General features: G+C 39.7%; 1 protein-coding gene across 1 annotated transcript in view; it reads right to left on the bottom strand.

Moving 5' to 3' along the window:
* Positions 1 to 16,465, bottom strand: part of LOC311081249 (uncharacterized protein) — a 228,645-nt gene that overhangs the window by 103,369 nt on the left and 108,811 nt on the right.

Raw genomic sequence — 16,465 nt, 5'->3', positions numbered from 1 at the left:
AAGGAAGATATTTAGAAGAATGTCAGTAACCAGACAGTTTTTGGGTCCCATTGACTTCCATAGTATATTTTTTTCCTACTATGGAAGTCAATGGGACCCAAAAACTGCCTGGTTACTGATATTCTTCTAAATATCTGTTCAGCAGAAGAAAGAAATTCATACAGGTTTGAAACAACATGAGGGTGATTATATGATGACAGAATTTTCATTTTAAAAGTGAACTTCTCCTTTAAAGAGGCTACATGCGATTTTCTGAAATTTAAACTCGCGACTGACACCTGTGGCCAAAAAACGGAACTGCTCTTCCTTTCTGCTCGCTCTCGTACGTGCACACTTCACAAGTCATCCGCTGCAAAGAAGTCAACATTATGTTTACAGAGGTAAGAACAGTCAAATACATATATTGTTTGAGAAACTAAGTTTGTTTGCTGACTAGCGGTGGTGGCAGAGTGATCTGAAACGTTTAACATGAACGCGCTTGACGTCACATCCGCAGACAGCACGCGAAAAATCCGACCCGACAGAAAATAGGAAAAATAGGATACAGGCTTATAGGTGCACCCACTGTGAGCTGACAAGGTGTCAGTATGCTCATCAGGAGATGTTTGAGTCATAAATGGTCAAATAAAAAGGCTATTGTTACGTTTATTTTGGGGAAAAAGTTGCATATAGCCTCTTTAAGAGAAGCACGATATGATTCATCTTTGCAAAGTTTTACACCAAGATATGTGGCAACCTCCTTGACAGGGATTCCATCAATTTCTTCGAGATTAACACCCCTAAGTGGAAAAATCTCACATTTGCTTATATTAAGGTTGAGACCAGATACTTTAGAGAAATTATTTATGGTACAAATTGCTTTGCTAACCTCTGCAGCATTTTTTTAAAATAGTGTTGTCATCAGCTAGCTGACACAATTTTCCCAAAAACGTTAATACCTTGAAAGAAATTCATATTTACACAGCAAGAAAGAGTCTGTGTGACGAGCAGAAAAAGAAACGGTGAGATTGGGCAGCCTTGTCTGATGCCCCTAGAAAGAAAAAAAATCTACCAGAAGTCCCATTAATCATTTTAACAGAGCTGTTACATTCGGTGTACAGGGTTGTAATTGCCTTTCTAAAGAAATTCCCAAATTTAAAGTATTCTAATGTTGCAAACATGAATTTGTGTTCTACTGTATCGAACGCTTTATTAAAATCAACAAATATTATTAGATTGTCATCATTGAGAAGGTGACTATAATCAATAAAATCAAGAATAAGATGGATATTATTACAGATATGCCTCCCTTTCATGAAGCCAGACTGAGACTGATCAATTAAGGAGTCCAATCCTAATTTGGCATCCAGTGCCAGTTTGGCATCAGTGTTTAATAAAGTTATGGGTCTCCACCCATCTAGAGATAAAGTAACCTTATTTGCCTTTGGTATTAAGGTAATTACCCCCTGTCTGAGAGATTGAGGTAAGATTCCATTATTTATAGATTCATTAAACATAGCTAAAATAAACGGGGAAAGGGCATCTCTGAAAGTTTTGAAAAATTCATTTGTAAGCCCGTCATTACCAGGAGATTTGTTGTCCTTGAGTTACTTAATATTGTAGATAATTTCTGTAATACTAAGCTCTTTCTCACAAATGCTGCCAAATTCTAGCCTGGCAAGCCAGACCTACATCAAGATGTTAGGTCTGGCTACTCACCATAGACACGGCTCAATCCGAGGGGCGGGATAAATGGCTGTCTTTCAAATTCACTCTGCATGCAATAGGACAGCGCTTCAACCACCCAGAGCATTTTCCCAACAGCGAATGGACCAACAATATACATAAATACAGAAAAAGAAAGAGAGAGAAAAAAAACAAAACACGAATCACCACTGAGACCCGCTCAGTAAACAACAACACTATCTTCCATTTAACAGTTGTTTGTTTGTGAAATCTTGAACTGATATAATAACTTAATAATTATTTTGACTGATTTGTTGGTCAGTTAAAAATAATGATAATAATGACTTCTAATAAATCACTCATGTGTTTTTCCTCTCATTCTGCAGCATTTGTAAATCAGCACAACTGTCACTATCAGATATGGACAAGCTGCCAGTGCAGAACTGAGTATGTGGAGGACAGAGATCTGAGAGTCTGAATGAGACTCTGAAAAAGAGACACACAAACACTTTATCATGCACTATATCTGAACGAGGGCATATGAAGAAATAAATCAGCTCACAGTTTCAGTGACTCTCACCTCTGACTGAGATCCAGCTCTTGGGAGACTCTCCTCTCTCTGGGTGTTTGCAGTAGTAGAAACCCTCATGTGACTTTGAGACAGTAGGGATGATCATCTCTGTAGTTTGATTCTGGATGAGTGATCCATCTTTATAGAAATCAGCTCTGAGGTTTGATAGGGTTGTATATTGATATAAACAGCGTAGAGTCAGATTAAGGATGTTTGGAGTTGTTTTTTAGTAAGCTTTGATTATAAACTGCAAGTGAAATGAATAAATACAGAAACAAAGACTCACAGTGTACAGTGATATTAACAGGATGATAGTTCTCTCCAGATTCAGACTGACACCAGTAAACTCCAGTGTCTGATGTGATGGTGGATCTGATTGTACATGTAGATCCTGTTTGTGATCCCTGGAGAAATGATGAACAATCTTCCAGCCACCCACTGTCTGTGTATCTTCTCACTGTCCATCCATCAGATTGGGATCTCAAACTAGGTTTCACTGCTTGGTGCCCATGGAAGTGTTGCTCTTAATACCCAGTCTATGTCTGGTTTCAGACATATTAAATTATATATTTCACTTCAATAAAACCAGTTAATTCAGAAGAAGCACATTATAACTGACCTGAGACAGTTACATTGAACCAGCTGAATGTCCAGCCTGTAGAGGAGCCGTTAACCTCACAGATCAGAGTCACTGGATCTCCTTCAGTCAACCACTCCTGAGGAGAAACACTTAAAACTGCTCTGGGAACTGAAATAGAGACATCACTCATTAATAACATGTTAAACTTGTGTGTGTTTATGAAGAGATGATCAAACTCACCTGATACTGTCAGTGTAACTTCATCACTGAGGTGTGATCTGCGTGATCCTTTAGTCTATGTCCCATTACAGGAGTATTTACCTGCGTCAGACTCAGTAACAGAACTGAATGTGTGTTGCTGTCGTTCACTGAAAACACTGGTTGAACCGTCTTTATACCAGTTGTACCGCCAGCTAGTGACTCCTTCACCATATATGTCACATCTGAGAGTGACTGTCTCTCCTCTGAATACATGATGATCAGGTTTAATGGTCACTTTGGGTTTTGGTCTCAAAGTAAAGGAAGGGCTCCAACAGGCTGAACTCTGGTTTTCATTGACTGAAGCGAATAAGCTCGTGGCGCAAGCACGGCAGGTTACGCAATACTCGTTCCCTCTTCTAGAGAGAACCGAGGTTACGTTAGGTAACCGAGTACGTTCTCTTACGAGAGGTTCTCTCATATTGCGTAAGTTGCTTACGCTACGGGAACCCCTTGTCAACACGGGCGCGCCGAGCATCCACTGCGTGAGTCCCAGGGAAGCCCGGGGAGCACAAACATGCGGGAACAGGCAGCCAACAACGTGAGCCAGCACATGTAATAAGCACTTGATAGGAATACAGAGCAGCTCTGCCGTTAGAATCCGTGGACCTAAAATACCTCTCGCTCAAGTGGGGGATCTACATCTGTTATCTGCTATCTGCCCCGCATGTCTCGAGTTCGGACCAAATGACTCTAAAGTTATCCTCAAACCGAGACATGGTTACGTCCCCAAGGCGATTGGCACTCCCTTTAGAGCGCAGATCATCTCCCTATCGGCTCTGCCAGCATCCAATAGCGAGGACAGTGATAACCTCGTAACCCCGTACATTCACGCGGCGTGTGCCGGACAACCAGACATTATGCTCTTTTTGAGATTTCTCTGGGTCGCCGTGACAGCAGCGGTTGTATGCAGGCGAGCGGGTTGTATCACCGGCTCGTTGGCTGCGTAATACATATCTGCAGTAGCCATGACTACGGGGACTGGCAGAGCGGAAAGCTTTGACGGTGGTCCGGCCGCGGCGGGACTTAACCGTCTTTTCCTCCTTTGAGCTGCTAGGAGGACTTCGCGGGCTCAGAGTGACAGCTTCATCGTTGAAAGCACCGCAATGACGTCATTTTTGCAGCGCGTATGGCAAGCCAAGTGGTACACAATTACGCTACAGATTAATCGCGTTTACAGCCAAACGGCGCTTAAAACGCCGTATTTGACGGCGCAAAATACGCCGTTGTAATTACAAACTCCATAAAAATGCGCGAAATACGTCAATGACGCTGTATTCGACGGCGTTTTAGTGTGCATGGAAAGCGCCGCTTTTTAAGCCGTTCATCTCGCCATATGACGCCGTAAAAAACGCTGTTTTGGTTGCACAGAGCGCACGTTATTTTACAGCGTTTTGCTTATAGTATAATGAGAGACGCCCACTGATTTCCACAGCCAGTAAGTTTGAACTGTTCTCTCCAAATCAATGATGAACTGAGTCAGACCAGACTGATTCAGCACGGATCATTTAATTCAATTCTTATGCTCGGAGTTATTAAACAAGGAATAATCCAGATCGTTTTAAGATGGCCAGAAGAAAGAAAAAGAACCCCCGAAATGAATCCAGTTTGTTGATAAAATAAAACATTTCTAATTTCCGTTTAGTTTAAGTTTTTCAACTAGCCTAGTTATATTTTCCTTTATTTCAGGTTTATTTCGATTAGCATAAATGTTTTTAATAGTTTTAGTTTTACTTAACTAACCCTGCCTGGGTAAAACATTGACAGAACTGTCAATTTTCCAACTCTTTCAAGCCACAAATATTTACAAATATTCACAAATTATTTAATGCCGGTCTGGGACACAATATTAGGCCAATCACACTCATCCAGGCCAATTAACCTACAGCTATTGTTGCAAGCATAATTTACATTTTTGCTACGTGACTTTGATGGCTTTATCTTCATGCGAGCCCAGCTGATGTTCTCTTCCAGTTTTCCAAGCCGTTTCCTGGTACATGAAGCAGTGGTGGTCAGAGTAGTGATGTCATCCATAAAGGCTCTGAGGGGAGGAAGGCGTGTGCCCGAATTAAGCCGCTGCCCACCCACTACCCATTTTGACGCCCGAATGATGACCTCCATTGCCATTGTAAAGGCCAGGGGTGAGATGGTGCATCCTGCCATGATGCCAACTTCCAAGGATTGCCAAGATGTGGTAAAATCAGCTCTGGTAAAGCAGAACTGCAGGTCTTGGAAGTAGAACCAGGGTTGTAACGGTGTCCAGAATGTGAAAGAAGGTGAAGTCGGCCCACAGAAGTTCATGGGGAACTGACCCAAAGGCATTAGCAAGGTCCAAAAAGACGACATGGAGGTCCTTTTTCCTGGCCTTTGTGGTCTGGATCTGGTGCCAGATCATGCTAGAGTGTTCCAGGTATCCAGAAAAGCCTGAGATTCCTGCTTTCTTTACTGATGTATCAACGTACAGAAATGTACAGCAATGATGCTGAAGAAGATTTTACCCTCTACATTTAGTAAGGATATTGGCCGAAACTGGCTGATGTTCTCCGCCGCCTTCTCCTTTGGGATCAGAATATTACATACAAATATTTAACGTACAGAAAATTGTTCATATATTATGCTAGCATATCACCTAGCTTTAACTGCTGCTCTACTCTTTTGATTTTGCATCATGAAAATGTAATTATGCATTATGCAATAGCAGTGTTGTTGTTTTTTAAGCAAGATGCAGCTTACAGTGATTTAAGCCTAAATGCAGTTAATTTATGTCTTGATTAAATCTATAAACAAAAATTAATAATTAAAACATTTCTTACTTTCTTTTTCTTCCACAGGAAGATCTTTATGAAAACATTTGAAGAATTTGCAAGAAGAATATTATAAGTTAAGCCACAGACTGTTTCATCCCATGAAGGCGTTGAATGGGAAGTGTTGAAGTTGTATAATGTAAGTGGTAAAACTTTACAATAAGGTTTCATTTGTTAATATTAATTAATGCATTAACTAACATGGACAATTAATGAGCAATACAGTATTTATTAATCTTTACTAATCTAGTTCATTGTTCTTATTAGTTCACAGTGCATAATGTTAACAAATACAACTTTTTATTATAATAATTTAGTGGTAAATGCAGAAATTAACATGAACTAAGATTAATAAATGCTGTAGAAGTGTTGTTCATTCTTCATTCATGTTAACTAAAGTAGTTAGTGATAGATCACACAAAAATGAAAGTTCTGTCATTAATTACTCACCTTCATTTCATTTCAAACCTGTAAGACCTTTTTTTTATCTTCAGAACACAAATAAAGATATTTTTTAATGAAATCTGAGAGATTTCTCTTCCTCCATTGACAGTCTACAACTACCCCATTGACTCTTCAAAAAGTTCATGAAGCGATTGTAAAACAAATCCATATGAATTAAGCGGTTTAGAGAGAGACGATCACTTTATATGATAAACATATTAAATTTAGGCTTTTATTCACATAAACATTGATAAGCGAACAAACAGAAGCTCATTGGTTCTTGCTGAAGCTTAAACGTGCTGTGTAACATGAGAATGAACCTCATTGGTTCTCGCACATCAAGGGAACATGTTTGAGCTTCCATTTACAATAACTGATGAATGTTTATATGTGAATAAAATGTAGTCTGTTCGTCATATAAACTGATTGTCTTTCTTCAGAACATTTGCGCTAAACCGCCTAATTCATAAGGATTAGTTTTACGATCTCTTTATGAACTTTTTGAAGCTTCAAAGTGGTACAATAGTTGTGTAGACTGCAAATGGAGGGACAGAAATATCCAACCCGATCTCACGGGAAAACATACAAATTCTACGAGGTGGCTAATTCGTACGAATTCATACGACCTCACTCGTACGAATTAGTATGATTTTTGCAAAATCGTACATATTTTACGAATTGCCCAATTCGTATGAATTCATACGAATGACCTACCCCTGACCCCGCCCCTAAACCTACCCATCACGTGGGTTTAGACAAATCATACAAATTCGTACGAGTGAGGTCGTATGAATTCGTACGAATTAGCCATCTTTTTATCATTCGTACGAATTCGTACGAATTGGTCGTGAGATAGTCAGATTTCATCAAAAAGATCTTTATTTGTGAACGAAATTCTTACGGTTTTGGAACGACATGAGGGTGAGTAGCCTAAATGATGATTTAACTAATGAAATCTTATTGTAAAGTGTTATCACGTGAGTGATATGAAGTTGTATGTCACTTAAAATTGAATGTTGAATAATGATTATTTTTTACCTACATTAATTTGTGTTAAGTTTATAAAAAATGAAATGTTTGTTTGTATCCATATAGCATGTCAGTCCGTTGAGGTAAATGAGATCAGCCTCTGCTCTTATTTCAGATCCAGTGTTAAAACCATCTTCGCCACACATTACATCAAATTGCAGTATCTTATTGTTTGAAATAACAAAATGTGTGAGAGATTTAAGATTGTTGCTTTTAATGTATATTCTGACTTCCCATTATTTTTAAATGGAAAGTGTTGAAGAAGTTGTATGTAACATAAGTCATATGAATGTAACAGGGCTCTTTTGTAGTTCCTTTGTTAGTTTGAAATGTTTGTTTTTTGGTCAATAAAAAAGTAATAGATGAGATAGCCTATCATGTGTCTGGCTATTTTTAGGTAAATTTTACCATATCTGAATAAGTAATGTTTAATTATTTCTATTGACTTATTATTATTAATAAAAAAATAAGTAGATGGAATTTTGCCTGCTAACAATAGAGTAATTATTACTCAGTAATTAGCTGTGTAATGTGTTGAGAAATATAAGGTAGACTTTACCTAATTTTGTTTAGTATATCATAGGCATTTAATGTAGGTACTCTTTATTCAAAAATATGGGATGAAATCTACCCAAACAAAGTGAGTGCAAATTGTTACCTCAATTTTATTGGGTAGATTCTATAGGTTTGTTTTTACAGTGTGCATTTCTCTTTCAGAAACACCACTAACTGCACACTTCTTCTCCCAAGCTCATCTTTAACTCATATATTGTAACAGACTTTGCTTTGATAAATATTCTAATTCGTTTTTGAACACATTTTTATAATTCTGTGAGTTTAAATGGGTTTAAGAAATGCATTATCTGTCTTACTAAGTTCATCAGAGTTGTTTCGCAGCTATAACGTTTGCAACTTTGTTAAGCACCCCCCGAAAAGGCATAAGGTTTGTATATGTGATAACTGTTTGTTGTAATGACTGTTTTGTGTAATTCGCTGTATGTTAATGTTAATGATAGAGTTTTGAAAAATGCTCAAGGACATTATGAAATGCCTCTTCCGTTCAAACTAACTTGCTTTTGTTCAAGAGCCATTCATATAGAAATGTTAGAAGATATGTCCACAGATGCTTTCATCAACAGTTTACGATGCTTTATTGCAATTCGAGGCACAGTACGACAGATCAGATGTGACCAAGGTACCAATTTCGTTGGCGCAAAAAACGAACTGAACTTGGCATTACAGCAACTTGACCCAGAAAGGCTCACTGCTTTCCTTGCAGATAAACAGTGTGATTTTGTAATGAATCCCCCTCATTCCAGTCATGCAGGTGGTGTATGGGAGCGTCAAATCAAAACTGTACGGAGTGTTCTTAATGCTACAGTTTCCCTCTCATCAGGCAGGCTCAACGATGCTTCACTGCGCACTTTATTTTATGAAGCCATGGCAATAGAAACAGTGAATGATGATGGAACTGATGGCGAAAAGTGGTACATACCTCATCATGGCATCTACCATCCAAAAAAGCCAGACAAGCTACGTGTCGTTTTTGATTGTTCCGCAAAATTCAAAGGCACAAATCTCAATGAACATTTGTTACCAGGACCAGACATGATAAACAATCTCACCGGAGTCCTTGTTAGGTTCAGAAGGCATCCTATAGCTGTAATATGTGACATCGAAAAAATGTTTCACCAGTTTCTTGTCCAGGAAAATGACCGAGATTACCTGCGCTTCTTATGGTGGAAAAACGGAGACACAAATTCATTGCTTCAAGATTATCGGATGAAAGTGCATCTTTTCGGTGCGGTTTCTTCGCCTGGCTGCGCAAACTATGGACTAAGATATCTAGCCAGTGAGCATAGTCAATCACACTCATTAGCCGCTCAGTTCATCTTAAGAGACTTCTATGTTGATGATGGAGTCACAAGTGTAGAGACGGTGGAAAAGGCCATTCAGCTGGCAAAGGAAGCACGGGAGTTGTGCACAAAGGGAGGTCTTCGACTTCACAAGTTTGTGTCAAATGACAACAGTGTTCTGCAGAGCATACCAGCATCAGAACGTGCTGTAAACTTTGAAACAAAGGATCTTACCTTCAATGACATGCCACTTGAAAGAGCGCTGGGAATTCATTGGAACATACAGAGTGATAGCTTCCAATTCCATATCCCACTAAAAGGTCAACCTACAACACGTCATGGCATATTGTCAACGGTTGCCTCTATATATGATCCTTTGGGCTTTGTAGCTCCCTATGTTCTCAATGGTAAGAGGATCCTACAAGAAATGTGTCGCCAGGCTGGGATTATCCACTTTCCCTTGCTCTTAGCCCATGGTGGGAGAAATGGCAGAATGACTTTGTCAATCTGGAAAAGGTGGACATACCACGATGCTATGTGCCTGCTGATTTTGGTAAAATTTTAAAAACGGAAATACATCATTTCTCTGATGCAAGTACCTGTGGTTATGGTCAGTGTTCTTATCTGAGAGTAATCAATGAGAAGGATGATATTCATTGCACTTTCCTCATTGGCAAAGCCCGGGTTACTCCTGTAAAGATTACTACAATTCCAAGGTTAGAGTTGACGGCAGCAGTGGTATCAGTCAAAATGAGCAATATGCTCAGAGAAGAGCTTGACCTCACCAATGTCAATGAATTCTTTTGGACTGACTCAAAGGTGGTCTTGGGTTACATCAGTAACGACGCCCGTCGTTTTCATACGTTTGTATCCAACAGAGTCCAAAAAATACGCCAAAGCACAGCACCCAAACAATGGCTGTACGTCCCAACAGATGATAACCCAGCAGACAATGCTTCAAGAGGAAGAACAATAAATGAATTGCTCTCGTCCAACTGGTTCTCGGGTCCTTCATTCCTGTGGAAGAAAGAAATAGAGACCTCAAATGTTGTACCGGAGCTTCCAATAGGAGATCCAGAAGTTAAAAAGATTCAGACGTTTCAAACAGAAACCACAGAAAGTAAAGATCTTGTAGACCATTTGTCAAAGTTCTCATCTTGGTCTAATGCTGTCAAAGCCATTGCACGCCTTGTGAGACGGATTAAGAAGGATAAAACTAATTCGCCAGCTTCTGTAGGTGAACAGGAACGGGCTTGATTCTAAAGGGAGTTCAAAAACAAGTATATCAGAAAGAAATGGATGTCCTGAGTCAAGGAAAACAACTTCCAGGTTATAATAAACTTCATCACCTGGACGCCTTCATAGATACGGATGGTATGATCAAGGTGGGAGGAAGACTTAGCCACTCATCATGCACTCACTCGTTCAAGCACCCACTGATCCTTCCTAAAGATCATCATGTAACAAAGTTGATTATTGCACACTATCATGAAAGTGTAAAGCATCAAGGAAAGGGTTTCACAATTAATGCAATCAGATCTTCCGGCTATTGGATACCTGGAATAAACAGAGCTGTCACATCTTACATTCGCAACTGTGTACCTTGTAGAAGGTTGAGAAAACCTGTGGAAGGCCAGCGGATGAGTGATCTTCCCACAGAACGTGTAGAGCCTTCCCCACCGTTTGTGTATTGTGGTATGGATTGCTTAGGTCCATTCATGACTAAAGAAGGAAGAAAACAGCACAAAAGGTATGGTCTGCTTCTAACTTGCTTTTGTTCAAGAGCCATTCATATAGAAATGTTAGAAGATATGTCCACAGATGCTTTCATCAACAGTTTACGATGCTTTATTGCAATTCGAGGCACAGTACGACAGATCAGATGTGACCAAGGTACCAATTTCGTTGGCGCAAAAAACGAACTGAACTTGGCATTACAGCAACTTGACCCAGAAAGGCTCACTGCTTTCCTTGCAGATAAACAGTGTGATTTTGTAATGAATCCCCCTCATTCCAGTCATGCAGGTGGTGTATGGGAGCGTCAAATCAAAACTGTACGGAGTGTTCTTAATGCTACAGTTTCCCTCTCATCAGGCAGGCTCAACGATGCTTCACTGCGCACTTTATTTTATGAAGCCATGGCAATAGTCAACAGTCGCCCACTTACAGTGGATAACCTGAATGACCCCAAGAGCTTAGAACCGCTCACACCTAACCATCTGATTACCATGAAAGCCACCACAGTCCTACCACCACCAGGAAAGTTCATAAGAGAAGACATCTACGGGAGAAAGAGATGGAGACGGGTGCGGTACCTTACTGAACAGTTTTGGAGTAGATGGAAAAAAGAGTATCTCCACAACATTACGGCTAGACAATGCTGGCATGCTCCAAAAAGGAATTTTCAGATTGGTGATGTGGTCATGGATACAGATGAGAACCTTCCAAGAAATGAGTGGAGACTAGGACGGATCGTAGACACTGTAACTAGCCAAGATGGACTAGTAAGGAAGGTCACAATAGCACTTGGTGACAAAAAACTAAACAAGAAAGGAGAACGGTTAAACAAGGTCTCAGTCGTAGAGAGACCAGCTCAGAAGTTGGTCTTATTATTGGAAGCGGAGTGAACAAATCTTCAAAAGGACTTTGCTTTACACGCATATACACACAATGGTTATTATAAGTTAAAATTACTTACGTTTGAAAATTATGCATGTTGAAATAACATTTATAATTTGGTGGGAGTGTAACAGACTATATTTTTTTATATTTCTGTGAGTTTAAATGGGTTTAAGAAATGCATTATCTGTCTTACTAAGGAGGGACTTTTATTTTGACGGGTATTGTAGTCTACGGGGAAGGAAAGGGAGAGCACGCAGTTCAAGTTCATCAGAGTTGTTTCGCAGCTATAACGTTTGCAACTTTGTTAAGCACCCCCCGAAAAGGCATAAGGTTTGTATGTGATAACTGTTTGTTGTAATGACTGTTTTGTGTAATTCGCTGTATGTTAATGTTAATGATAGAGTTTTGAACTAGTCGGTAATTAGCGCTTCTTGTACTTTGTTTGTTTAGCTCTTACGGTTATTTTTGGAGTCTTACGGTTATTTATGGAGTGAAAACGGACTCAATAAACTTCATTAACATCAGTAAAGTTTTGGCCATCATTCGGGCGGGGTCCGCTACATATATCATTAACTAAAGCTAGATTTGAAGCTCTGAGAAAATGAAAAGAAAAGAAAAAACACCAGGAACACAATCCTATTCATAATATAAGTGCAATTATTTTCAGAGGAAATAATACTCACAGAGCAGAAGAGGAAGTTGACTGAGCTCCATACTGACTGAACAATGACTGACGGTTAAAGACAGACTGAGTTAAAGCCTCAAGACTTCCTGATACATAGTCAGATCTTTAGGAACATAATGACAGATTAAAGAAGACATACAAATGTACCTTATGTGCCCTCGGTCAGGGAATAGAACAACTGGCAGTGAGACGTGTCCGGGGTGGCAAATTGATCTACCTGTGCGGTCCCGAAGTGCCTCCAAATCAGCTGGACCACCTGGGGATGGAGTCTAAACAGGTGCTGCCGTGAGAGCTCGTCGGCTGCACGGTTGAGCAGGCCTGGAATATGAATGGTACGAAGCGACCTCAGATGCTTCTGACTCCAAAGGAGGAGATGGCAGGCGAGTTGTGACATGCGGCATGAGCGTAGATGGTTGATGTATGCAACGGCCGCAATGCTGTCTGTACGGACCAGTACATGATGCTTGCCTAGTAGCGGCGTTTTGAAGCGGCCCAGCACAAGGTGTACTGCTAACAACTCGAGGCAGTTGATGTGACAATGCAGTTGAGGCCCCGTCCACCTGAAGCTGCATGCCCATTGTACGTGGCCCTTCAGCCGGTGGTAGAGGCATCAGTGGTGACCACAACCTGCCTGGACACTGGTTTGACCATGGGCTGAGAATTTGGTGACGGTGCGGGGTGATAGAAATCAGGCACGAGCCGCACTGCCAACCGTGGAGCCAGTGTTGAAGCGGCCTCATATGAGGCAATTCGAGCGGCGTCACCGCGGCTGCAGATGCTGTATCAGTGGCCATATCATATGCCACTGTCCTGTGTCTGAGCAGGCTCACGCAGTCCAACACTGACTGGACACGGGCCTCCGTGAGGTGCGTTGTCATGTTGATCGAGTCCAGCTCCTTACCGAGAAAAGAGATCCTCTGCCTGGGGGTGAGTTTGCTCTTTTCCAGAAATAATGCTGAGATTCACACCTGAAGAGACAAAGGAATATCAATGAGGAAGGTGAAAGAGGGAACTATAGAGAATGAATTTGAGTAGACTTAATGATTGAATGTATTGTTTTGGCTTATTCACAAAATGAAGTTTCATGTAACAAAGTTCGGGAGGAGCACGTTCAGGTAATCAACCAATCAGCACAAGAGGAAGCTGGTATAAATAAAGCCCTTCCTCACCTTCTGTCTCATGACAAGTTTCTCAGCATCCCTCCACCACCCCATCACCTCACACTCAGCTGGGTCTACCCCAGTATAAGGGGGGAGTACTCTGGGTTTGGGCCAAATTCCGAGCTCGGAGCCCTCCCCTGGACAGCAAGCCAAATACGCATAAATACTACATCAGATTCCATGTACGTGTGAACTCGTGAAATCAAGTTTAAGTTAAAAGAAGTAATCTTACTATACATTTTATTTACACAAAGACTTTACTTAAAAACTTTAGACCTACACTACCGGTTTTGATCTGTAAGTTGATCCAAAATAAAGCAAAAACTGTTTATTTTTACAAATTAAAATAAATGTTTTCTATTTAAATATATTTTAAAATGCAATTTATTCCTGATTTGTTGCTCAAGAAACATTTTTGATTATTATGTTGAAAACTGTGTAAAATTTTTTTTCAGGATTCTTTGATGAACTGAAAGTTCAAAAGAACATTTATCTGAAATAGAAAGATTTTTTAAGTCTTCTCTACTGTTACTTTTGATCAATATCCTCGTTGAATCAGAGTATTAATTTCCTTAAAAAACAAAACAAAAAACTAAACTCTTACGAAGCCCAAACTTTTGAACGGTAGTGAATAATGTTACAACAGATTTATATTTCAGATAAATGCTGTTCTTTTTAACTATCTATTCATCAAAGAATCCTGAAAAAAACTGTACACAACTGTTTTCAACATTCATAATAATAATAAATGTTTCTTGAGAAATGTGAAATGTGAATGTGAAACTGAAGACTGGAGTAATAATTAACATCACAGTAATAAATTGCATTTTAAAAATATATACAAATAGAAGAAGTCTGGAAATAATCCAACGAACATAAATAAAAACTTTCTCATCCAAAATTGTATACACGGCTGGATCAAGTAGCCATTTAAAATGCAAACGTTCATTGTCGGAGTCCCGCTCTTCTTCTGAGGAAAATGCGATCTCTTCATCACTATCCAGGGCGAGCTGAAGAGCTTCCTCACCTGTGTAGCGTGCCATCTTCCAAACGGGCAGGAAAGTGAATGAAACTTATGATGAAACTAATGATTTTTAAGGCATTGTTGGGGGCGTTTACCATTTCGCATAGATCTCCTCAACACATTAGGATGAATAGCGTGCTCTGCTCGTGGGTGTGACCCCATTAACGATAATTAGCTGAGCCAGGAGAAACTGTACATCTCTTTAGTTTCACACAGATTACATTGCAGGAGAATATTTGTTTTAAATGTGAATTGTTTTATTTCAATGTAGACATTTCAAGCTTTCTTTAGACATACGTTTTATGTTTGTGTGGTAAGTATTCGCTGAGTTTCAGTTCATTATCCAGACGTCTTTCAGAAAGTTTCTTGCGGAGACCGCAACAGCTGTTTATTTTCTTAACAGAAGAAGACCCTTTATAGTTTATAAAGATGAATAAAAAGACTCAGAGGGTAAATATCTCAGGCGAGCGGGTTGATCCTTCACCCCCGCCCAGAATTGTGGAAACTTTGGGCTTTGCCTCTGAGGGGCCATTAGTTCAGGTCTCTCAACCGAGGTTGTTGAGACCATCCTCCACTCCAGAGCTCCCTCCACGAGGAAACTCTATGCCTTGAAGTGGATATTTTTTTCACTTCCTGGTAATGCCTTCTTAGTGTGCGCAGAGATTTCACACGGACAGTCACTTGTTACTATGGTGTTGTGGGTATAGTGTTCCCACAGCGTCTCGACGCAGTTCGAGTTCCCTTGTAAGGGAACGAGACGCTTCGTCGCCCTGTCATACTCCCTGCATGCCTGTGAGTGACTTGCCACAGCCTATCAGAAGCTAGTAACTGTTTGTTCTCAGGTATGTTTTATAGTTTCCTGGTCGATGACGTCACATGACGTTCCATCATGCCATTGGACTGATTTCATACGTGCTTCATGACGTAATCACGCAGAGGCGTTCCCACAGTGTCTCGACACAGCGTCTCATTCCCTCTTCAGGGAACCAAGGTTACATTCGTAACCCGAGACGTTTTTGTATGCCATCAAATTGATGCCAACAGAGAAGGAAAGCCATTCCAGAGGGGAAGTACATTTTCAGATTTTGATAAATTATAGACATTTTTGGGACTTACTTGAATCAAATGACTTGATTTAAAACATGAATTGTTCACCACAAGACTAGTAATGTGCACTAACAAAGTTATAGGGTCAGTTTTCATGCCGACTTAGTACAACACAACATAGTAAAACAGAACACCAAAAATTAATAATTAGCAGTTCAGTGAGTTCTGTATTTAAGTATTTACTAATTTTAAATATTTTTGGATTCACTTAATAAGAACTAACTCATAAAAGTCATTCACTAGAGAATCAGTCTACAGTCTACCCTTGTCACTGATTTGCTGTGTGTTTTGCACTGTATATTGAAAGTCAGTAAAAAATGTAACACAAATCTGAGGACACTGACTATAATTTTCAGAAATAAATAAGTACGTAGGCTACCTCTGAAATTACTCAATATTTAGCTGAGAGAAGGTGGGTGGAAGAGGAAGAAGCCTGTAGAAATAAAAAAAATTGCATCAACATTACTGGTACTATGATGTAACATAAACCACAGACTAAAGATTACAAAGCTCACACCAGTGGTCTTCAGATCTTTTTATTTAAATAAAAAATTATTGTTTTTCATAAACCTTATTAAAGTTCTCACTAAAGTCCATTATGTTAGCCAAATATCATCCATAAAACAACATTGAATTTCTCATTCAGGTTCAGGTTTGATC

This window comes from Abramis brama (assembly GCF_963993115.1).
Source record: "Abramis brama genome assembly, chromosome: 1".
Classification (NCBI taxonomy): Eukaryota; Metazoa; Chordata; class Actinopteri; order Cypriniformes; family Leuciscidae; genus Abramis; species Abramis brama.
Note: the sequence above shows the minus strand (reverse complement) of the source record. Positions and strands in the feature narration are given on the sequence as shown.